We start from the raw sequence: 25,465 nt of genomic DNA, 5'->3' as shown, positions 1-25,465 counted from the left end.
AATATCTACTCTACACTAAATGCAGAGTATATATATATTAGACTGTATATTAAATACACTGCCCATATTAAATACACTGCACACCACTAACTAACCTGCCTGCCTAATCTAGCTCAATCTATCACAGTCCACACACTATACACAGCCACTATGTAAGCAGCATTATATAGTGTGGGGTGTGCCCCCCTGAGCCATGATTGGCCACAGGGAAGCTGCAGAGGAGCATGCTGTGATTGGCTAAAGTATGCAGGTCAGGTGCATGCTTTGGCCAATTATTAGACGTTAATGCACTGCGATCTCGCAGTGCATTATGGGGCATTCCATTGCGCTTGAATTTCCTGCAAACGCCCCATATGTTCGGTTTGTTTTAGAACAAACGAACATCCCTAATGGTCATATATATATATATATATATATATATGTGTGTGTGTTAACCACTTGAAGACTGGCATGTTTAACCTCCTACCTGTCCAAGCAATTTTTCAGTTTTTAGCACTGTGATACTTTGGCTAACAATTATTTGGTCATGCACTGTGGCAAATTATATATTTTTTGGGTATTTAATCACTACTTTTTTTTTTATTATATTAAACAAAAACAAAATTGAGGGAAAAAAAAGGTTTCTCTTAGTTTAATTTACAAAACTGTATAAATGAATAGTCTTTATTCATAAATGTAGGCCAATATACTGTATATATATATTGCTATATTTCTTTAGTAGAAAAAAAAACAAACAAAAGAACCCCCCTTCCCCCCAAAAAAACAAAAAAAAAAAAATAAATAGGTGTATATTATTTAGACTGTGTGAAAGTTATAGAGTCTTCAAATTATGGTACATATATTTGGAAGGTATCAATCCTAATGTTCTGACTAGGGATGAGCCGAACACCCCCCTCCCGGTTCGCAGCAGAACATGCAAAAATTTGTTCGAACACGCGAACACCGTTAAAGGCTATGGGACATAAATGTGAAATGTGAAAATCAAAAGTGCTATTTTTAAGGGTCAATATGCAAGTTATTTTCATAAAAAGTGTTTGGGGACCTTGGTCCTGTCCCAGGGGACATGTATCAATGCAAAAAAAGTTTTAAAAACGGAGGTTTTTGGGGGTAGCCCCCCAAAGCACCTTGTCCCCATGTTGATGTGGACAAGGGCCTCATCCCCCCAACCCCTGCCCGGTGGTTGTGGGGGTCTGTGGGCGGGGGGCTTATCGGAATCTGGAAGCCCCCTTTAACAAAGGAACCCCCAGATCCCAGCCCCCCTGTTTGAAATGGTAACGGGTACATTGTACCCCGACCAGTTCACAAAAAAGTGTAAAAATGTTAAAAAACCACTAGATGCTTCTTGGGACAAGTCCTTTATTAAAAAATTAAAAAATTAAAATGTCCCACGAAGTCCATTCATCTTCTTCTCTCGCTCCGCCGACGGACCGGAAAAAAAACCCGCACGCTGCCACCGATCCACCTCCATGGGAGGCACCCGCCATAATGACCTTCCTCTCAGGTGACAGTTCTTTTATAACTGAGGGCGGGGCCACACGGTGATGTATTTGGGTGACCCTGCCCCCTCTGATGCACCAGGACTTCCCAATGGCGGGGCCACCCATTTATGTGCCTCGGTGGCACTGCCCCCCTGATGCCACGGGGAAACCATTGAGAAGTCCCCGTGCATCAGAAGGAGGCGGGGTCACCCTGGCACGTCACTGTGTGGCCCGCCCTCTGTTATATAAGAACTGTCACTTGCAAGGATGCGTCAGATGGAGGCAGATCGGTGGTGGGATTTTTTTTTTTTTCGATCTGTTATTTGACACTTTTTTGTGAAATGGTAGAGGTACAATGTACCCATTACCATTTCAACAGGGGAGTGGGATCTGGGGGTCCCCTTGTTAAAGGGGGCTTTCAGATTCCAATAAGCCCCCCCGCCCACAGACCCCCACAACCACCGGGCAAGGGTTGTGGGGATGAGGCCCTTGTCCCCATCAACATGGGGACAAAATGCTTTGGGGGGCTACCCCAAAGCACACTCCCCATGTTAAGGGCATGTGGCCTGATACAGTTTAGGAGGAGCGGGGCGCTCTCTCATCCCCCCTCTTTTCCTGCGGCCTGCCAGGTTGCGTGCTCAGATAAGGGTCTGGTATGGATTTTTGGGGGGACCCCCATGCCATTTTTTTATTTTGGCGCGGGGTTCCCCTTAAAATCCATACCAGACCTGAAGGGTCTGGTATGGATTTTGAGGGGGACCCCTACACCATTTAAAAAAAAATTGGCACAGGGTTCCCCTTAATATCCATACCAGACCTGAAGGGCCTGGTATGGAATTTGGGGGGACCCCCATGCAATTTTTTTTTTTTAAATATTGGTTCGGAGTTCCCCTTAATATTCATACCAGACCCAAAGGGCCTGGTATGGATTTTTGGGGTGACCCCATGCCATTTTTTTCAATGACTTTTATCTGTATTGCTGAGAATTCATTATAGCCACAAGTTTTAAATGACTTTTTTTCCTTTAGAAATGTCATTTTGTGCAGGGACTGTTGTAAACACAGGAAAATTGTGCCACTTTACAGTCATACTGTAGACAACCCCAGGTACAAAATTTAAAGGAATATTTCACTTTTATTTTTTCACTTTAAGCATTATTAAAATCACTGCTCCCGAAAAAACTGCCGTTTTTAAAACTTTTCTTGCATTGATACATGTCCCCTGGGGCAGGACCCAGGTCCCCAAACACTTTTTATGACAATACCATGCATATAAGCCTTTAAAATTAGCACTTTTGATTTCTCCCATAGACAATTCATCATAGCCGCAAGTAGTTTTAAAGAACTTTTATTCCTTTAGAAATGTCATTTTGTGCAGGGACTGTTGTAAACACGGGAAAAATGCGCCACTTTACAGGCATACTATAGACACCCCAGGTAAGAAATTTAAAGGAATATTTCACTTTTATTGTTTCACTTTAAGCTTTAATTAACCTCCCTGGTGGTATGATTATTTCAGATTTTTGATGCTGAAAGTGGTACAATTATTTTGCATGGAAATTTGGCGTTTTATATTGTAGGCCTGTAATTCTTAGGAATAACTCACTTAAATCTGTTCAAACAAGAGTCTAGTAGACATCCCGGGTATGATAAAGTTTGAAAACAAAATCATAAATTATAATAAAGTAAATAACTATAAATAATTATAACAAATAATAATATATCAATAATAACAATTATTCAATAATGTAATCAAATCAAAAACACTGAAATTTGCTCAGTTGCAGAATTGTCGCTGTCATTACTTTCGGTGTTTGATGACGGATTTCCCCACAAATTACTATCGCTCAATTCTGCAAGTGATTCTAATTTATTATCGCTGTTTTCTAGCTGGTCTAAAACCACTTTTGATGTAAAGGGACGGTTTTGGTTGCTATGGACAATCTCCAGTTTCCGTGCAAAAGAACAATATTTATAATATAAAACTGCATGCAGGGCACTGGACAAACCACTAGGGACAAAAGGGATGTGAAATAAATTGATACAGTAATGTAATCTGTAAGATTACAGTGTACTGTATATGTATTGTGTGTTTTACTTTTTGAATTTGACGCCGTTCTCCGTCCCTGTGCGTCGCAACGTTCGCAGGGAACAGAGCTCGGTTCCATGATAGATCGAGCGGAGCATGGCTTGCACACAGTGCGGGGAGACATCGCAGGATCCTGGGGACAAGGTAAGTAACGTACCTGGATCCTGCAATGCAATCCCGAGTGTGGCTCGGGGTTACCGCTTTTGGTGCTGAAAATCCACCCCGAGCCACACTTGGGAATACTGTCAGGGGGTTAAAATCACTGCTCCCGAAAAAATGACCATTTTTAAAACTTAGTTTTTGCATTGATACGTGTCCCCTGGAGCAGGACCCAGGTCCCCAAACACTTTTTATGACAATACCAGCGTATAAGCCTTTAAAATTAGCACTTTTGATTTCCCCCATAGACTTTTAAAGGGTGTTCCGCGGCTTTCGAATTTGCTGTGAACACCCCAAATTGTTCGCTATTCAGCGAACAGGAGAAAACCCGATGTTCGAGTTGAACTTACGTTCAACTCGAACATCTGGCTCATCCCTAGTTTTGACTGCCTGTCTCATGTGTTAAGGCCTTAAAATGTCAGAACAGTACAAACACCTCCAAAAGTACCACTTTATGGAAAGTACACACTCCAAGGTATATATTAAGAGTCATGGTGAGTTTCTGAAGTTTTAATTTTTTGACACTTTTTTTAGGGAAAATGGAGAAAGTAAATAACTTGATTTTTTTCAAAAAGTTGTAATTTTAACATGGTTTGCATACATACAATTATACTCCAAAACACCTTCTTTTACTCCTCCTGAGAACCAGGACAGGAGAAAATCCTGCAAAATAACCAACATTTTTGTAAACGGATCCAACATATAAGAGGCATGGAGATCACATTTTTTTGCCCCAATTTTGTGGAAAAGTAACAAAACAAAATGGAAATATATATTTTTTTACACAAAATTGTCAGTTGATAAGATGTTTCTAACATAATGCATAGGCATATTTAGAATTACACTCCAAAACACATTCTCCCTTATGAGTTTGAAGATACCACATGCATGAGACTTTTTTTTCAGGTTAGCCATATAAAGGGGTACAAAATCCAGGCAGCACCTTCAGACGTTCAAGGAGCATACATTATTCATCACATTTCCTGACTACCTACTATATTTAACTAGGGTGTATCACACTGCTGCTCCTTGACACTTTACCAGGATATACCACACTGCCGCTGCTTGCCTGTTGTAATTCTGTAAGATGTTCAGTGCTGGTAACATTTTATGCCTGACTCTATTATCATGGACCCCTTTATCCACTAAATCAGAGATGGCCATTATTGAACCACTGATTTCCTTAGGTTGAAACTTGTAATCCAAATCTGTCTGTGAAGTCTCCTCCTACTGCTCTCATCGGTCATACTTAGCATTTGAAAGACCTCCATACTAGTGTACCCTTATGGCATTGGTACTGGTGCTGGTTGGCCTTTAAGACACTGTTTCTGGATAACAATGGTACTAGATGACACTGTACTAGTGTGACTGGCAATAAGGTTACTAGTACTGGCTTACACTGGCTTTGGTGACACTGACACTGGTGTGGCTATCAATCAGAACATTGTTGTTGAATTCACTGGCTCTGGTGATACTGGCACTGGTGTGGATAGTGATCAGGACAATGTTGCCAGCTTCACTGGAACTGGCTATACTGTCACTGCTGTGGCTAATGATCAAAACAGTATTGCTGCTTTACACTGGCTCTGGTTGTGTTGCAGCAATAAGAACACTGTTCCTGGCTTATACCAGCTCTAGTAGCAATGGACCATTGTGGTTAGCAATCAGAACAATGTTGCTGGCTTACACTGGCTCTGGTGACACTCGGCAGATGTGTCAGTGATTAGAACACTGTTTCTGGCTTGCATTGGCATTGGAGACATTGGCAGTGGTGTTGCTAGTGATCAGGAACACTGTTGCCCAATCATTCTAGTGACATTGGGACTGGTGTGACTTGTGATCAGGAACAACGTTGTTATTTTCACTGGTCTGGTGACACAGGCACAGGTGTGGTGGCAATCATGGACACTGAGACCATCTGCACTGGCCTGGTTACACTGGGACTGGTGTGACTAGAGATCAGGAACACTCTCACTGGATGCATTGGTCTGGTGATAATGTAACTGATGTAATGACAATCAGGAACACTGTTGCTGACTTAGACTGGTCTGGTGACACTGACACTGGTGTGACAATGATTAAGAACATTGTGGCTGGCTGTACTGGCTCTTAAAAAACTGTGGGGGAGATTTGCTAAAAGCAGTGCTCACAGAATCAGGTGCAGCTGTGCATAGTAAACAATCAGCTTCTAACTTCAGCTTGTTCAATTAAACTTTGACAATAAAACCTAGAAGCTGATTGGTTACTATACACAGATGCAACACATTCTGTGTGCACCAGTTTTAGTAAATCTACCCCTATGACCGGTGTACCTAATGATCAATGATCAGGGACACTGTGGCTGGCTGCACTAGTCTGTGGACAATATGACTGGTGTGGCTAATGGTCAGGGACACTGCTGCTGGATCAGATGCACTGTAAAAATCTACTGCTGATCACTATAAGAAACATTGTATTTCCTCTCACAGCTGAATAGTGTGTGAGAGGAAACAGAGAACACTGACTGAAAAATGCAGCCTTTTTTAACGTGTGATTTCATTGGCCATCTGACTTAATTTCATTATCTGCTGAGTCTAATGGACACCAGAACCACAGAGCATGCATTTTGCTACAAGGTGTGCATGAGCACCACAAAGGGGAGGCCAATTTACATTTTTTTTAGATTCACACCCTCAGGAAGCAGCTGCCTGGTTGTTTGTGTACAATGGCCAGGTGACAGTTAAAGAGATCTAGATTACTCATTTAAATTGTTAAAAAAATAGGAGGAAATGTGAAAACATTTACAAACACTTTAGGGGAGAAGATAATAATTGCACCCATATAAAGGGGTTCTTGAGATAAACTAACATATAATTTGTGGTTCCTAGTTTTAGGAAGTTAAGAAAAATTGACTTAGACCATTATAAATATTTTGTGAGTACTCCAGAAAGACTGAACAGCCAATTTACTGGCATACAGTATGTTCTTCTTACTTGAACACATTGCAGAAATTTGCAAGCATGCAGGATAGACTCTTGACTCAATGTGAATGTCATGCAACTTAGTGTAATAGTGATTGCCGGTGTATTTGATACACAAGGAAGGAACTGTAAAATGTAAATTTTACAACTGACATTTCTCCTGAAAAGCATGTGGAACAGAAGGGACATCAAATGATTTGTCAATGTTGTATGCCAAGAATTTTTATCCGCAAGTTCTTAAAAATATATGCTGAAAGGATAATTTATAGAATATAATAATTTGGTGTATATAAGGAGTGCAAAGATCCAGTAACTAAATTAAAAATTTTAAATTAGATTTGTCAGTGCATCTTTTATAGCCATAAAATCATTGAAAGGTGTGTTCTAATTAATAATTTAGGTTACTTTGCTTTGTATAGGGTCCTTTTTCTTAATATACAAAAGGGACCACTGTGATGTTTTTATTTTTTTTAATTAACTAATTTTAAAGATAAATATCTACTAAACGTAAAAAAAAAATCAAAGAGTATAAGCAGTGCATAAAGATATTGCATTGCCCTTCTTGAGTACTCCTTGTCAAGCAAGCAAATAAAAGCATACGTAACACACATTTTGTTCCCTTGATATGTAATTTTTACTTAAATCTGTGTTGAACTTTGTCTATCATTTATTAATCTAGTCACTGATTCTATTCAAATCAGTCTGCAGAGAATAAACATTTGTCTCTGAGTTCATTACCTTACATAATTTAGTGTCATCAGCAAATTGAGATATTGCTATTTTCATTAATTTCAAGGTCATTAATAAACAAGCTTTAAAGACGTATAAGGTTTTGATTTGTGTCTCTTATACTAGTCCCTATGGGGCATACACTTATAAAGGTATTCATCTTATGTTCTCTGAATAGTCAGTCACAGCTCTCCATGTATTTTCCTTTTAAGATTTATCTCTGTGAATGAGTTAAAATAAACTGAGTTTTTCTTAAATGACACACAATAAAAGTCATTTTTTAAAGGTCTGAATTAATTCTAAGAGAAGAATTTATTGAAGGGGAATGCACCTTCATACCCTGTTGTTTTAAAGTAACTATGTAGCCTAGACTACTACTTTTTACATTATTAAATGGAGAACAAACAAATACACAGCTGATGCAGTATATAAGCAATTATATGAAAAAGAAAGTGCACTCCGTGGAGGTTTGTTGACTATATCAGCATATTTGAGAAGGTCAACATTAAATCTTCATTCAAACATTGACTACATATAAGGTTGATATACTTACACAGATTCAAATGGTGTATTCCTTTTCACAATCTAAATTATTAAAAATGCAGATTTGGAACATGGAAAAAGTAAGTAGACTCCTATATTTGGCTCTTTATCCATGAAATTAGCTAATTTAGCTTATCCATCTATGAAATTACAAGCTGGTGTTCCAGATTAGGTGTTAATGATTAGACTTTCCTTAGAGAGTAAAGATGAACTTTTGGTTTAGCCCAAACACAATTTTAAACCCGAACTTTGCCTCTTTGGGTAGTCTCTGGAATTCCAGACTTTTTGCTTGTTTGGCTGAAGTCATACCTCATAAGCAGTAGTGGTTTTACTTCTGCTACTATATGTGACAGCTTTCTGTCAGTAGTTGTTAAAGAAGGAGCAGATGATGTCCATAGCAATCAATGATGTCACCTCGCCACATTCATTTGTTAGTGATTAATCCCCAGCCAAGTAAACAATGGGAAAATATAGCATTGACATCCTTGATCAAATTAGGCCATGTCCATATTTGGTCAATGATGTTACTCAAAAGACCCCACTTTTTATCTGCAAGGACCCCTCATCTCAATCTCGTTGCTGACTCTGGAACCTCAACTGTCACTTTGTCAGTTTTAACTTTGCAAATATATAACCAGCATGGGAATCATTCCCATTTAATAGCATGCAGCAACAGCCCTGAAGAAGGGAGAGCCCTATTCTCCCAAAACGCATTGGCTTGATATACTTGTTTCTATTCTCAATAAACACCTCTTAATTTACCATCAAACTTGCCCTCTTTTGGACATCAGGTGCGCCTTCTTTCCTATTATTCCATAACTGCAAGGACTGGAAGATGTAATTTGTTGGGAAATAAACAACAAGAGCAAATTTATATATATATATATATATATATATATATATATATATATATATATATATATATATATATATATATAAATTTTCTTTTGTCTCATAATTTTTTATTGAGTGAACATATGAAAATCATACAACATTTCAATGTAACATTTGAGAACATTAAGGTACAATGATAGAGAAAAGCATTCTGTTTTTGCAAAATAGGATAGAAGTATTTAAGAGTCAATTAGTGACTATAGAGAGATATGCATACTGTATTGTTCATTTATATATTGATTTTGTATTCTAGTTTGTAGATGTGAAATCCAAATTTTTCTTACATTAGTAATGGAAGTGTAGAGAATGGTAGTTTTTGCCTATTTTTGAATAATATTGCAATAATAAAATAAAAAAAGAGGGTGAAAGTGGGGGGAGGGGTTCTTTTTGTATCAGAGTTTCCCCTTTTCTATGTATTAACATTGTGGGACTTTTTTTAGAAGGAATTGTCAAAAAAAAAAAAAAAAAAATTAGAAGGAATTGTCAAAAACTGTGAGAGTATTTATTTCCTTTTAATTTTTTTCTTGATGATGTGGGCTATTATGTACCCCTTACTTATTTATATAGAGTGCTGGTAGCTGGGGCCCCCACAATCATTGGGCCAGGGTTGTATGGAAAAAGACCTTGCCTAGTCAACAAGGTGCCGCCCCCAGCAAGGTACCCCCCCAGGTTGAGGGGAATGTGGTCTGGTGTAGCTCAGGAGAAGGGGTGAATGCTCACTCTCCTTTTCCTGATTAGCCAGGCTGCATGCTTGGCTAAAGGCCTGGTATATATTTAGGGGGACTCATTTTTTTTTCTTTTGCCTGTGTTTACCCCTTAAAATTTTTACAAGACCCTTATCAAAGATAATGGACTGGTATGTATTTTTGGGGGGAACTCCATATCATTTTTGTGTGGGTTGCCCATTAACATCGATACCAGACTGTCATATTTACAAACAAGTCAAAGCAGCCAGGAGCTGTTAAAGTGATTGTAAAGTCTTGTTTAAAAAGAAATAAATAACAAACCTGTTATACTTACCACCTCTGTGCAGTTGGTATTGCATGGAGCAGCCTGGATCCTCCTCTTCTCTGGTCCCTCTTTGCTGCTCCTGGCCCCTCTCTCCTATTGAGTTCCCCCACAGTAGGCAGCTTCCTATGGGGCACTGGAGCTGAGTCACAGCCCCGTGTGTCCATTCAGACACGGAACCCCTGACCCAGCCCATCCCGCCCACTCTCTCCCCTGATTGACTGACTGACTTTTATTGACAGCTGCGGGAGCCAATGACACTGCTGCTGTGTCTCAGCCAATCAGAAGGAGTGTCCCAGATGGCTTAGACATTTGTGTATGTCACTGGAGAGAGATTGGGATCAGGTAAGTACTTAGTGGGTGCTGGGGCAGCTGCTGCACACAAAAGTTTTTTTTATCTTAATGCATTGAATGCATTGAGATAAATAACCTTATGCCTTTACAACTCATTTAATTAGTAAACAATTTAGGCTCCATGCAGCGTTTTTTATAAGCTCAAATAACGCTAGAAAAAAACGCTGGATGAAAAACATTGATAATAGCATTTATGTGCTGGCTTCTAGTAATGTTTTAGTAGCTTTTAGAAGCTTTTAGGAGCATTTAGGAGAGTTTTTACAGTTCATGGAAAAAAAAAAAGCTAAAAAAAGCTGTTAGTAGCTTTACAAAAAAAATGTTTTCTGCTCCTTGACCATGAAGCTCAAAAAATGGTAATAGCCTAAAGTAGTGTGCATGGACACATGGGATAACACTATTTAGGTTCTAGGAGCAGAAAAAAAATGCTAATAAGAGCTTCTAGGAGCTTAAAAAACAATAGTGTGCATGGAGCCTTAAACTTTTTTTTTTTTTTTTATCTTTGTAAGTGCCAGTTTTGCTGTTGTTGATTGTATACTGTAAATCATATGGATGTGCTACTTCACATGCAGGTTAAGGCCATTTCTCCAGGCATGTAATTTAAAAGAATTTTGTATTTTTAATGTTGCCCATTAAACATTATTAAAATAGCCGTGCCTCACAAAATGGAATTATGTATTTTTTGGTTTATATTCCCCAGAGCAGTTTCCAGCAGCCCTGCTATTTATTTGACAATCCCTTGCCTTTCCCCCATTTTAAAAGACTTGGCAGCAGTGGGGTGACATTTGACTTATCCTCATTAGTTAATACTGACTTATTTAAACCTTAGACATCTAAGCTCCAGGGTTTTCTTTGCTTTTGGTGGCTGTGGTGTCATCATGTCAAGATAACGGACTTCTCTAAGGCCCTATAATGAATATTTGGTTGCTTATGAGTCTGATAAGGGATTAATTAAGATTGCCATATTATCTTAAATAAATAATTCCATGTCAAGGAAAATTATCTTTGAGTGGCGTCGTTTTCAAATGTTTCTAAATTTTTGAGGCCTGGCCAGCTCAACAAATTCAACTCAACAGCTAACTGGTTGGTGCTTAAAGAAGTCTCCAAAAGCTGAAAAATGTAATCATGGGATCTGCAAGGTATCTCTTGCAACAGTTTGGGTCAAAGTGCTTGCATGTACAATCAATCAATGTACAATGCTGCATGTACAGTCATCAATATGACCCGCATAAGAGGTGTGCCAAAAGAAAAAAAGCCTTTGTTGTCAAAAAAAAGAAATCAGAACAAGACTTGGCTAAAGAACATATAGGCAAAGACCAGGTCTTCTGAAACAATGTGCTTTAGACTGCTGAGTGACAGAAAGCCCTTTTTTGGCCATGGTACCAGAAGACAGCCTTTCAGAAGAAGAATTTCATAGCAACTGTGAAGTACGGCAGTGTAAATGCTTTGTTTGGGGTTGTTTTCCTGCTTCAGGGTCTATCATATCAAAAGTGAGATTGATTAGAATGTTGGGATATCTATCAAAAAGTTAAACTTGAATGAGATCTTTCAATGTGATAATGTTTTTTAGCAAATTCACCAAGGAAAGGCTCAAAAGGAAGGAATGGCTCAAAAGGAAAAAATGGAGGATTAAGCACTGGCCTGGTCAAGGCCTTAATTTCAATGAAATGTCATTGGAGAATTTGAAATGGGCAGTTCATGCAAGGAAACCCCCAAACATTTTGGAACGGAAGTAATTTTGCATAGAGGAGTGATCAAAACATTCAGACTGGTGGGCAGTTATAAGAAAGGTCTGCAGGAAGTATTCTTCTAATGGTGTGCTTACTTCTTCCATATTAAACCAATATATCTATTGGTGATTTAAAAGCCACATTTTTCTTGACACTTTTTGACTGAAGAGCTAATGTGTGCTTGTTTGACCAATGCCCGGAATGAACCCCCTCATGTCATTAGCTTCTTTTTAACAATTTCATACTGGTCCAGTGTACTTTACAGTCTTTTATTCCACCATTACAAGCCTTGAAGAAGAGGGAATGTGGAACACCCAAAATGTGATGGACACTTTTACTTTGGCAAAAAAGGGGAATGTGGGGCCCCTGAATTGTGTTTTGACTCCTAATTTGGCAAAAACAAATCAACTGGACTATATATATCATTTAACTGTTTGTCCATCTTGTTGCATCTGTACTATGATGACTAGGTTCACCATTTTACAGAAATCTGCCCTCACTGCATGTTTACAAATTTTCCATTACGCTACTGTCCAGCATTTCACCAACTCTTTATTCACTCTCCATCTAGCTTAGGCAGCTTCTCTGTACAAGTAGGGAAACTGGATCCTGGTGTGTGATGTGTATCATATTACTGGGACTGTCAGGTGCCCAGGGCAGCTAGGGGTTGTCAGAGGGATACCCATGTCTCCACCCCCACTCCAGGAGTGGATGGGAGTGCAGGACAAAAAAACTCCTGCTCTGGCAAATCTGGCCTTTATAGGGTCAACAAAAAGATGGTGTTAATGGATCTGAAACTCTCATTTGAGATTGAAACTTCTAAGGATACCAAAAGAGTCATCTATGAGAGAGTCAGTGAGTCTGTCATAATATCGTATTTATTCTGAGTGATTTGAATCCTGCACAGGAACTTAAGGCCAGGCAAACTTTGCTAACTGCCTTCTATTTTTAATACCATTTATCCTATTCTAATTTTTAGCTGTTTTGTAATATTCTTTTTTCTGTAAATATTTTTTCATTTATTTCCTTTTCAAAAGAAGTTTATTGAGTATACAATGTTATAAAGATACATAAAGTAAGTTTACAAGGATCTATAAAGTAAGCTCATTGTTTTACAGTAGGGTTTATATAGGTAAATATCATGAAATTTCAAATATTAAACATTGGGTTCACGTAAACCTAAATTAAAGATATATATAATTTCCTTAGTTACTTTTGTAGGTATTTAAATGATTTATACCTACTATACATATTGTTTACAAGTAGAGTGTATATAGGTCAAATAAATTCTGATAATGAGCTTTAATCGTAAGGTGGAGAAAAGGAAAGAGAAAATAGAAAAAGGGTTGAAAGGTAGAGGTATGGTCCACAAGGTTGTCCCGCTCGTCAGTTTATTATTCTTTTTAGTTCTCTTTGAAGCCTTAGAATGGGTGTCTCTGTAAGTCATTTAATCCGTTACCATGGCAACAGGACAGAGTCATTGAAGTTTGACAGGAACTGTTGTTTTATCCAAGGATGCCAAAGTTTTTCAAATTTTGGAATTTGATTTTGATCGATGGCTACCATCTTAGCATGGGACATTGTATTATTCATTCTGTGAATTGTTTCTGCTAGTACCAATGTAGGAGATTTCCATGCCTTGGCCACTGTTTGTTTTGCAGCCGTTATTAGTTGGATCATAAGTTTGAATTGAGAGAGTGTTAACCATTCCGGTTTTAGATTAAGTAAAGTTAAATATGGATCTGGTTGTATTATTTTTTAAAATATTTTAGATGCAATCACGAAGACTTCCTTCCAGAAGGTTTGGATTACTGGGCACGTCCACCATATGTGTAAATATGTGCCTATTTCTGGGCATCCTCGAAAACAAAGAGCTGAGGTATTAGGTGAATATTTTGCCACTCTAGCGGGTACAAGGTACCAGCGAGTTAGGACTTTATAATTTGTCTCCAGTGCTAAGATGTTGGGTGAAGATGACTTAGATGTGAGCCATATGTTAGACCAGTCCGTGTCTTCTAAAGTTCGTCCCAGGTCCTCCTCCCACCTCTGAATGTAAGAGGGTCTATTAAGATTTGCTACTCCATATAATTGATTATAAAGTGATGAAATTGTACCTTTAGCAAATGGATCTTTTGTACAGATTGATTAAAAAATGGATAATTGGGATAATGGTGTATCCCCCTTTAGGAATGGTGTATAGAAATTTTTGATTTGGAGATATCTAAATATCTCAGAGTTTGGTAGATCATATTTTTCTCTAAGCGATGGGAATGAAAGGAATGATTTAGATGCTATGAAGTCATTTAGTGTCTGAATGCCTGATGTTGTCCAAGCTTTAAAAGAATTTGGGTAGATCCATGCCGGATAAAAGGCCGGATTTCTGATAAAAGAAAGGAGAGGATTGTGTGGAGATTGTAACTGATATTTGGTTTTTAGTTTATCCCAGAGAGATAAGAAGTGTTTAGTTATGGGATTATGAATTTTAAAGCGGTCTTTAGGATCAAGCCATAATAAATTTGATATTAATAGAGGGTCATTTTCTGAAGCCTCTATAAATACCCATAATGGGATTACCTGTTTTGCATGGTATTTGGACAGACTGGCCAAATGTGCTGCTCTGTAGTAGTTAGTAAAATTAGGGTATCCCAGGCCTCCTTTATTTTTGGGAAGATGTAGTGTGTATATAGGTATACGTGGTTTAGAAGAGCCCCATATAAACGAAGTTGCTCTTTTTTGTACTATTCTCAAAAAATAGGAAGGAATTGGAATAGGTAGGACTCTGAATAGATAAAGCAATTTGGGTAGAATAGTCATTTTGATTGCATTAATCTTCCCTATCCAGGATAAAGGAAGTTGCGACCATTGTTTTATTAGATTTGTGATCTGTCTTAATACAGGAGGATAATTGGTTGAGAATAAGTCAGAATGAGATGCTGGTAAATTAATTCCAAGATATGGGATTGATTTTTCTGCCCATGTGAATGGGAGTGCAGCCCTAGCCGGGATCAATTCCATGTTTGTGAGTGAAATATTAAGCACTAGGCATTTCTTAGGATTAATCATAAGGCCGGATAGGGCTGCAAATCCATCAAGAGCTGGTATTAAGTTAGGACCAGAGACCTGTGGTGATGATAGAAAAAGTAATATATCGTCTGCAAATATACATAATTTGTGTGTAATACCTCCTACTTCAATGCCAGTTATAGTTTGGTTTGTTCTGATGTATTGGGCCATGGGTTCGAGTATAAGGGCAAATAATAAGGGAGATAATGGGCAACCCTGTCGGGTACCTCTTTCGATATTAAAGGCTTCAGATTTGTATCCAGCATATTTTATATAGGCTTTGGGTTTATTATATAATGCTTTGATCCATGTTAAAAAGTGGGGTCCAGAACCCCATTTTTGTAATGAATATTGCATATATTGCCAGGATACTGTGTCAAATGCCCTCTTAATATCGAGAGATAGAAAACATAAAGGGATTTTCCGTTTTTTAGCAATATGTGCCAATAACATTGCCCTGCGTATATTATCGCCTGCCTGTCTATTTGGCATGAAGCCTACTTGATCTCTATGTATTAATTTTCCTATAATGCTATTGAGGCATTTTGCTATTATTTTTGCTAATAATTTAATATCGAGGTTTAACAGAGAGATAGGCCGATAATTCACACAGGAAGTATCATCAGAAAGGGGTTTTGGGATCATACAAACAATTGCCATTAGTGTTTCTTGCCGAAAAGGATGTCCATCTAGAAGTTTGTTAAAAGTTTCAGTGAGAATGGGAGAGAGTATTTCTGAGAATGTTTTATAGTATAAAGCCGAGTAGCCGTCTGGGCCTGGTCTTTTGTTAAGTTTTAGGTCTTTTATGGCGTTAGCAACTTCATCTATAGTTATAGGCTCATCCAAACTGCTTTTTTGATTCTGAGATAACTCAGGTAAGGTTATTTTTGAGAAGAAGGATTCAGCCTCTGTAGGATTAAATTCATTGTTTGTCTTGTATAAAGTTGCGAGATGTGAGTGAAATTTATGGACTATTTTAACTGGATTACAAGTGTAAACATTTTTTGATCATTTCAAACGTATTGGTTTGAAAGATTTGTTAGTTGAATTTAATGCCCGAGCCAAATATGTAACTGGTTTGTTTGTATTCATGTAGAAATTGTGTTTGGAGCGTTTGAGGGATTTATCAACTGACTCAGTGAGAAATAAATCGTATTCCAATCTAGATTTTTCCAGATGAGATTTTGTACTCTGAGATGGATTATCTTGAAATGATATGTAGGCTGCATTAAAATTGAGTTCTAGTTTTTTTGCTAGATTTTTGCGTTCCCGTTTAAATAGTGCCATTTGTCTTTGTATTGTACCACGCAAGACAGGCTTATGAGCTTCCCACAGTGTTATTGGGGAGATGTCTGTTGTATTATTAATTGATATGTATTCCTTTAAAGCTTGTTCAATGGCCATCTGATGTAGTGGGTGTTTGAGCATTATGTCCGGTAAGTACCACATTGGGTCATGCGCTTTTGGTATGGCTGAGGCTATAGTAGTGTATACTGCATTATGGTCAGACCACGGAATCGGAATTATATCTGATGCAATAATTTCTGGTATCATTCCTATTGTTAGAAAAATATGATCTATTCTGGTGAAGGTTTGATGAGGGTGCGAGAAATAAGTGAATTTCTTTTTCATTGGGTTACTTTCTCCACGAATCTACTAGATTGTATTTGGAAAGAAGTTGAGAAAAAGGTAATCTAGAGGTTATTTTGGATGGTGTAAAAGGTGATTTATCTAGAAATGGGAGGAGGACCTGGTTCGAATCCCCACACATTATCACTGTTCCTATTTTGTGTGTATTAATCACTTGTAATATATGTGAGAGGAATGGTGTAGGTTGTTTCTTAGGAGCGTAGTAGGAAATCACCGTGATTGCTGTATCCATTATATAACCCATGAGTATCAGGTATCTACCTTCTGGGTCTTTAATTTCTGATGATAAGGTGAATGGTGTGGATCGGTGAAATGCAATTAGAGTTCCAGTTTGCTTGGTACAGGCAGAAGCCGTGTAAATTTGTTGATAAAAAGGAGAAATATATTTTGGAGTAGAATCTTTGGTGAAGTGTGTTTCTTGGAGGCATACTATGTGAGCCTTCTTGTTATGGAAAGTACGGAAGGCTTTGGTCCTTTTTTGAGGGACATTTATTCCCTGAACATTCAGGGAAAGTATATTCAGTGGTGCCATAGCAACAGATCAAATAGTTTTGACTGATGTGGCATAAGGGCCTCTTTTGTGAGAATGATGATTCCCATTTTGTTCTGAAATTTTCTGAGTGCTGCCTGAAGGTGAAGATGATGCCATTCTTCTGCGTGTGGGAGAGTTGCTGCTTGTGGGTTCTGTCAGATTTAATTTTAAAAGGGTTTGTTGTAGTTCATCTGCTGATCTGCTTCTGTAAATTGTACCTTGGTAGTTAAATCTGACTGAAAAGGGGAAGCCCCATTGATACATAATGTTGTGGCATTGCAGTTCCATTAGTTGGGGTTTCATGGATCGTCTTTTAGTAATAGTAAGTTGGGATAGGTCAGCAAAAATTTGATAATTGTGTCCTTGAAAATTAAGTTCCTTTTTCTCTCTTGCAGCAATTAGTATTTGTTCTTTCGTTCTGTAATAATGAAATTTTGTGGCTGTGAGGGCTCTGTGTACTCTGTCCAGTTCTAAACGTTCAATAGGGATATCTGGCTTTAGTTCTTGTAATAGAGCAGTAATAGTAGATTGCAGGTCTGTCACAGTTTCAGGTATTCCCCTTATGCGCAAGTTTGAACGTCTGGCTCTATTTTCATAATCTTCGAGCATAGTTTGAAGTATTAAATTCTCTTCTTTTAATTGTTCTAATTCTGTTATATTTACTTGGGTTGTAATTTCAATTTCATCCATTTTTATTTCTAGGGCTACGGTGCGGTTTCCCAGCTCTCTTATTTCTTTGGTTAGTCTTTTTGTTATTTGGTCTGAGGTTTGTTTTAAAGCCTTATGAAGCATCTTTTCAAACTGTAATAATATTACTGGGGATGCTGAGGAGGCTTGTGGAAAGTTTGTGAGAGGATTTGTTCTGTATCTGACTCAAATGGAGAGTCTTGCTGTGACATTTTCTGTCTGTGAGAGCGCCCTGATGCTGTATCTTGTGAGGTGACTGGAGCTGCTTTAGTTGCAGTGAGTGCCTGTGAGCTCTTTGTGAGGTGATTTTTATTTCTGCCACGGTTTCCTCCCAGTACCATATTTCCTGCCCAAACTTTCACAGTTTGTTCCCTGGGGCAAAAAGGTTCAAATGGATACTTTTTGAGCCTGCAGGCTCCGCTTTGTCCTTGTCTTCTCTCCTCAGCGGTGCGGAGCTCTAACAATGCATGTCTGCTCCGCTAGGCTCCGCCCATCTGATTTTTTCATTTATTTGATCAAAATGAAATCCTTAAGCTGAATCTCTCTCTGAGTGCTCTAAATAATAAATGAAAGAAAACATGCTTCTTAAGAGAGCAAACATAAACTCGGTACATTCTTGTTTGGGCATAGCGCTGGGTGTCTTCTACAGCAGATGCTGTGGACTGTGCATGTTTAGTTACAACACATGGTGGCAGCTACTGCTTGGGTGTGTAAAGGGTTAACTCCAGTGAAGATCACTCTCAGTCTGCTGGTGCAGTGAAATTGTCACATTCTGGTGGCAGCAGTGGGATGTGAGCCTGCCAGTAACACAATTAGAAGGGTTTTTTTGTCAATGGGTGGGAAGAATTGAGAGAAGAACACATTTACCTGGAGGCAGTCTTTATCTAAACTTAAGAACAAAAAATGTACATATTTCAGCTTACCAGTCTTTATATGTGATAGCAACATTACATTTATTTTTTAAAGCTAAGTCCTTTTTCTGCAAGTACAGAAAAATAACAGATATGAAACAATTAAGAAAAAATTCCCTAAGCTACCAATTTGTGTATGCAAAGCAAAATAATAAATACTAATTGTGGCTGTGCACTCTCAGTCATGTGTTTACACATCTACAGTCATGGCCAAAAATATTGGCACCCTGCATTTCTGTCAGATAATGCACCACTTCGCCCAGAAAATTGTTGCAATTACAAATGTTTAGGCATTCTCATGTTTATTTCTTTTGTTTGTATTGTATGACACAAAAAAGTGGAAAAGCAAAAAGCCAAATCTGACACATTCCAGGTACAACTCCAAAATGGACTGGACAAAATCATTGGCACCTTCTCAACGTTGTAAGAAATAATTGCATTCCAAGTTTGTGATGCTCCTGTAATTTGTAATCAAAGTCATCTGTAACCAGTAACACGTGCTGACAATATAGAAATCACACCGGCAACCAGTTAAAATGGTGAAAAATTCACTCAACCTATCTGTTGTGTGTCTCTGTGTGGAAAATGAAGAATGGAGAAGAGAACGAGCAGTAAAGAATTGTCTTGAGTATTTGAGATCAAACAATGTGGAAAAGCATGGACAATCTCAAGGTAAAAAGTCCATCTCCAGAGATCCTAATGTTCCTGTGTCTACTGGGCGCACCATTGTGAAAATGTTTACAGCCCATGGCACTGTAGCTAATCTCCCTGGATGTGGACGAAAGAGAAAAATTGATCAAAGATTGCAACAAAGGATTGTTCGAATGGTGGATAAAGAACCTTGACCAATTTCCAGACAAATTCAAGCTGACCTTTAGTCACAGGGTACAACTGTGTCAGCTCGCACTATACGTCTCCATCTGAATGAAAAGGGAAAGTATGGTAGGAAACCCAGGAAGACCCCACTGCTACACAGAAACATAAAAAAGCCAGATTTAGAGTTTGCCAAAACTTAACTGAGGAAGATAAAATCCTTTTGGGAGTATGTGCTGTGGACAGACAAAACAAAATTTACAGCTTTTTGGTAAAGCCTGTCAGTCTAGTGTTTTCAGAAAAAAATGAGGCCTTCAAAGAAAAGAATACAGTCCCTACAGTAAAACATGGTAGAGGTTCACTGATGTTTTGGGTTGCTTTGCTGCTGCAGGCACTGAATGTCTTGATCGTGTGCATGGCATTATGAAATCTGAAGACTACCAAAGAATTCTGGGGTGCAGTGTAGGGCCCAGTTGGGTCTCTGTCAGAGGTCATGAGTCTTACAGCAGGACAATGACCCAAAGCACATGCCAAAAAGCACCCAGAAATGGTTTAAGAGAAAGTGCTGGAGAGTACTGAACTGGCCAGCAATGAGTCCAGATTTAAATCTCATAGAGCACCTGTGGAAAGATCTCAAAACAGCAGTTGGGAGAAGGAACCAGCAGTTGGTTAAAGAAGAGTGGTCCAAAATTCCAGTAAAGAGGTTAAGAAACTCATTGATGTTTACAGAAACCGATTTATTTCAGTTTTTTTTCCAGGGTGTGTGCTACCAATTACTAAATTGAGGGTGCCAATAATTTTGTACAGTCCCATTTTTGGAGTTTTACATGGAATGTGTCAGATTTGGCTTTTTGTTTCTCACTTTTTTGTGTCATACCAATACAAACAAAAGAAATAAACATGAGAATGCTCAAACATTTGTAATTGCAACAATTTTTTGGGTGAAGTGGTGCATTATCTGACAGAAATGCAGGGGTGCCAATATATTTGGCCATGACTGTATTTAAGACTTGCCTATAATAATTAGTGCAGTGCAATGCAGGATTAATGAATCAGTGCTATCGAACTAAACAATCACAATGGGGTTGATTTACTAAAGACAAATAGTCTGTGCACTGCAAGTGCACTGTTATGCCTCGTACACATGATCAGACTTTCCACCAACAAAACCGTGGAATTTTGTCCGAAGGGAGTTGGCCTAAACTTGTCTTGCATACACACGGTCACACAATTGTTGGCCAACAATTACGAATGTAGTGATGTACTAGACGTGCTACGTGGCTTTTCAGCTCTTTTGCGCTACCCTTTGGGCTCCTTCTGCTAATTTCGTGTTAGTAGAAGTTTGGTGAGTGTTGATTTGCGCTTTTCATTTCGTATTTTTCATTTCACACTTTTCATTTCGCACTTTTCATTTTGTGCTTTTTAGTTTGCACTTTTCAGTTAGTTTCTGAATGGCCATTCGTCAACCAGCCATGTTGCAGAATCAAAGGAGATACAGTGTTATTTATTATTGTCCTTGGAGTTATTGCTTTGACATTATTTTTTTGGTTGAAGACATGCTAGCCAACATTTGTTGGCGGAAAGTCTGACAGCAATTGTCCGATGGAGCATACACACAGTCGGATTTTCCACCAACAGCCTGACATCGAACATTTCCCATCGGAAAATCCGATTGTGTGTACGGGCCTTAAGTGTACTGCAAGTGCAATTGCGCTAGATCTGCGGGAAGCTCTAAAATGAGGGAAAGCTCTGCTGATTTCTATAATCCAATCATGTGCAAGCAAAAATTCATTTTTTTTTATAATTTTCCTTGCATGTTCCCCTCAGATCTAGAGCAACTGCACTTGCAGTGCACTTTCAAGTGCACAGACTATTTGCCTTTAGTAAATCAGCCCCACTGTGTCCCAATTTATGTTATGCGTAACTTACAATAAAGCAACTATTGCATTTGTAAGTTCACATGCATATGTTTCCAGCATTCACAAAACATTTATATAATCAGTATTAAATAAAGTGCTCAAAAAATGTGCATTACTTTTCATCCAGTCCCAAATAGCATGTTTTTATATATGACACGCATTAATGTTCCATAAAGTGCTTCAAACCAAGTGATTTCTTAATATGTTTTCACATCAGTGTACTCCATCACCAGCTATTCCACCTGCTCACCTTGATATTGATCTATAATAGAAGATAGGTCGAACTGAGCCTTGCCCTTTAACTTGGGCTTTAGCTCTCCTCTGGACTCTCCAGATGTATTAACAGATCTACTCTTTAAAAATGAATATCCAGATCCCAAAGTTTGAAGCACTTTATTGAACATTAACACTTGTCATATATACAGGCATGATATTTAGGACCAAGTGAATAGTAATGCACATTTTTGAGCACTTAGGAATTGACGTCTGCAAGATTTACCTCCTTCATGACCAAGCCATTTTTTTGCGATACGGCACTGCATCACTTTAACTGACAATTGCACGGTCATGCAACTCTGTACCCAAATAAAATGTATGTCATTTTTTTTCAAACAAATAGAGATTTCTTTTGTCGGTATTCGATCACCACTGTTTTAATTTTTTGCACTATAAAAAAAAAAGTCCAACGATTAAATAAAAAAAAACAATATGTTTTACTTTCTGCTATAAAACATATCCAATACAAAAATTAAAAAATCTAATTTCTTCATAAATTTAGACCAATATGTATTCTGCTACATGTTTTTGGTAAAAAAATCCCAATAAGCGTATATATTTATAGAATTAAAATTTTTGTATACTAGTAATTGCAGCAATCAGCGACTTACGAGTCACTTGATAGAGAAGGGGGACACTGAGCAGTTTATCCCCTTTTCACTAGCTGATCCATCACCCATGGACAATATTGACTATCCTCTAAAGATGCTATTTATCAGATAATTTGTCGTATTACTTTTGTTGGCGATTTAAGCCCTGATGACCTATAGATGAGGCTCTTTTTGGACTACCCCATCAACTAAGGGAAGTGGCAACAGCTGGTCATAGAATGAAAATAGTTTGATAGTGTCTACGTTGATGTTTATATTTACTGAGAGCTTGACTGTAATTTGCTTTCCTGAAGAAGCGGGTAGTGACCCATGAAATGCAACTGTGTCTGAAGTCGCTGCAAGCTACTTCCTCACCCAATTCCGATAGGGTTAATGATTTATTTCTATACTGTGTAGTATGAATACAACCTTGTATATGGTATTATATATCATGTTGTCTTTATGAAATTTTTCAATGATTTTAAACTTTATATAATACATTTTTGATATTTTTTTAATCAATTAATACCGTCAAAGTCCCTAAAATAGTCCATATAGGGTCCTTTTGTGCAATCTCTTTTGATAGAATGTGGTACCGGACACTCATGTCCATATGTTAGAGGGCCCTCTTTGAGTGGTCCCTCCTCCCACGCTCTCTTTTTTCTGAACTTACAAGTTCAGTAGTTATTTTATTGTAAGTTATGCATAATATAATTTGGGACACATTGTGATTGTTTAATTTGATAGCACTGTTTAATAAATCCTGCACTAATTATAGAGTAAGACAGAAAAATACCAATTGATCCTATTAGAAATAATGTGTCCTTCAAACAAGTTTATGATCTCTCTCAGCTATATTCTGTGAACTACAAAAAATGTCTGTCTATGTAATGTAGATGAGGAGAGGTGGAGGTGTTAGTAGTCCAAATCAGGAAAGAAGCCTAGATGAAAACTATTCCCCTTCATAGATACAGTGCAGTGAGTGACACAGATAATACAATAAAGCAGTGCAGCGCTAAACTAAAAGTCTATTGACACAGTCCCTTTAAGATAAGTTGTAGGTAGGAAAACAGTTCTCCACTGTGATGATAAAGGTGCTCAAAAGTATTCCATGCAGTGCTACGCATCCGTGATACCACCACCGGCCAGCCAAACCGCTCACCTCAGCAAATGGACCCCTGAACTAACAGATAGGTCAAACCAGCATGTACCACGCTAGGTGGAAGGGAATGGAGACTTGTCTGGAAAGATGGTCCCACGGTAGTGGAGATGGCACTCCAAATTGCAGATCATATCACATGTAATACAAATGAAGATACATAGTGCACACTGCGTGGCTAAAATAAATGTCATTTATTAAAAATATGAGGTACTCACAAGCACAGCACTAAGCCCTAGTGCTGGGATACAGGTAAAATATCATCAAAGAATAACGTGGGTTAAATGGCGGCTGCAGTGATGTCAAAAAAGCTCCCGCACGCGTATCGTCCTCCTCTGGACTTCATCAGCGGTTAATGGAGATAAAAGACATCACATCTATATATATAGAGCCCAAAAAATCTATTTCCTGTAAGGTAAGACACCCCTCTAGGGAACCGTCCAATCAGCTCCAGCTATCAAGGGGTCAAAGGGATTGCTTCCTACCAAGCTTATCAAATCACTATGGTAACCCAGGCTCATGTGTGATGATGCCCAGTCATGTGACATAAAAGACATAGGAAACCCCTATTAGCAGAAAAAATGGGATTACACAGGCCGTCATGACGTTATCACCGCCAGGACGGCCGATCATGTGACCCTCTATTCCTTAGTATAATCTGACACTGGAACTCCCTCTGACGCAGAGCCCCACCCCCAGTGTTCAGAGCTTCCCTCTCAGGCCGTCAATCACTAAGAACGCCCCTTATGGGTGTATATTAGGATGGCCGCCGTGACGTCATTGACGTCAGGACGGCCAATCATATGGTCTCAATTCAGCGTGTTACTACAGGCTAGAAACGAAAAAACAGACGCTCCAGAGACAGGACGCTCTCCTTGACAACTAGAGCGGCCGTCATGACGTCACCGTCGCCAGGACGGCTGGTCATGTGATCCCCCTATCAGGGCTGGAACGCACACACATACATAGCGCCGTCCCCAGTAGCCTCCTGCTCAGGCTGTCCCTATAGCGATCTGCAAGTTGGGGCTTCATCCTTTTTTAAGCCTGTTTAATATTGGTTGGTTATAACACCCTACTCACTCCACTCTATTGTCAATTACTGGGCTCAAGAATAGAACTGTATTCCTGTTCACATTATATGCCCACAGCTAGAGGAATGGGAAAAGGATTTAAAAATTATATTAATAGAAAAAATTCATGATTATAATATCAGCACATGGAAAACATCCCCATGTGCTATGCTAACGACCTCACCGCAGCCACCATAACATACCCACCCTATACTTTACAATCCGTAAGATATACATGTTAAAATATTATAAAACCAGAAGAATCGAATCACAATCACATTGCACACAACCCCCCATGTCAATTATGTACATAAGGTATAAATCGATTTCCAGACTGAAAAAAAAAAAAAAAAAAAAATTAAAAAAAAATTATAAAAGGCGCCCACATGCAATATGAATATCAGTACTAAATATGAATATCAGTACTAAAGTGTGCACAACTAACCATCTATATTAATACGCCATGCAAAGACTAGTTTTCTAGTTCAATGTACAGTAACCCGAAAGCTACCCCATAAGCGTTATTTGTCGGAGATGAAACATTGAGTCCCGTGGGTACCCCCACTTGGGTCTCATAAACCCAAAATGACTCACGCCGGCTCAATTGTCGAATAAAGTTCCCCCCCCTCCAATGAGGGGTCACTTTTTCAACCCCCCAAAATTTTAATTTAGCAGGATTTCGAGCATGGAATAGTCGAAAGTGCTTGGAAACATTATGGGTTACCAAGCCTTTTTTGATGTTATTCACATGTTCTCCTATTCTGATATGCAGAGGTCTGGATGTCCTGCCTATGTACTGGAGGCCACATTCGCACTCCATCATGTACACTACCCCTGTAGTGGAACATGTGATGA

Source organism: Aquarana catesbeiana, linkage group LG09 (genome assembly GCF_042186555.1).
Source record: "Aquarana catesbeiana isolate 2022-GZ linkage group LG09, ASM4218655v1, whole genome shotgun sequence".
Taxonomy (NCBI): Eukaryota; Metazoa; Chordata; class Amphibia; order Anura; family Ranidae; genus Aquarana; species Aquarana catesbeiana.
The sequence above is the reverse complement of the archived record's forward strand: the minus strand, read 5'-3'. Positions refer to the sequence as shown.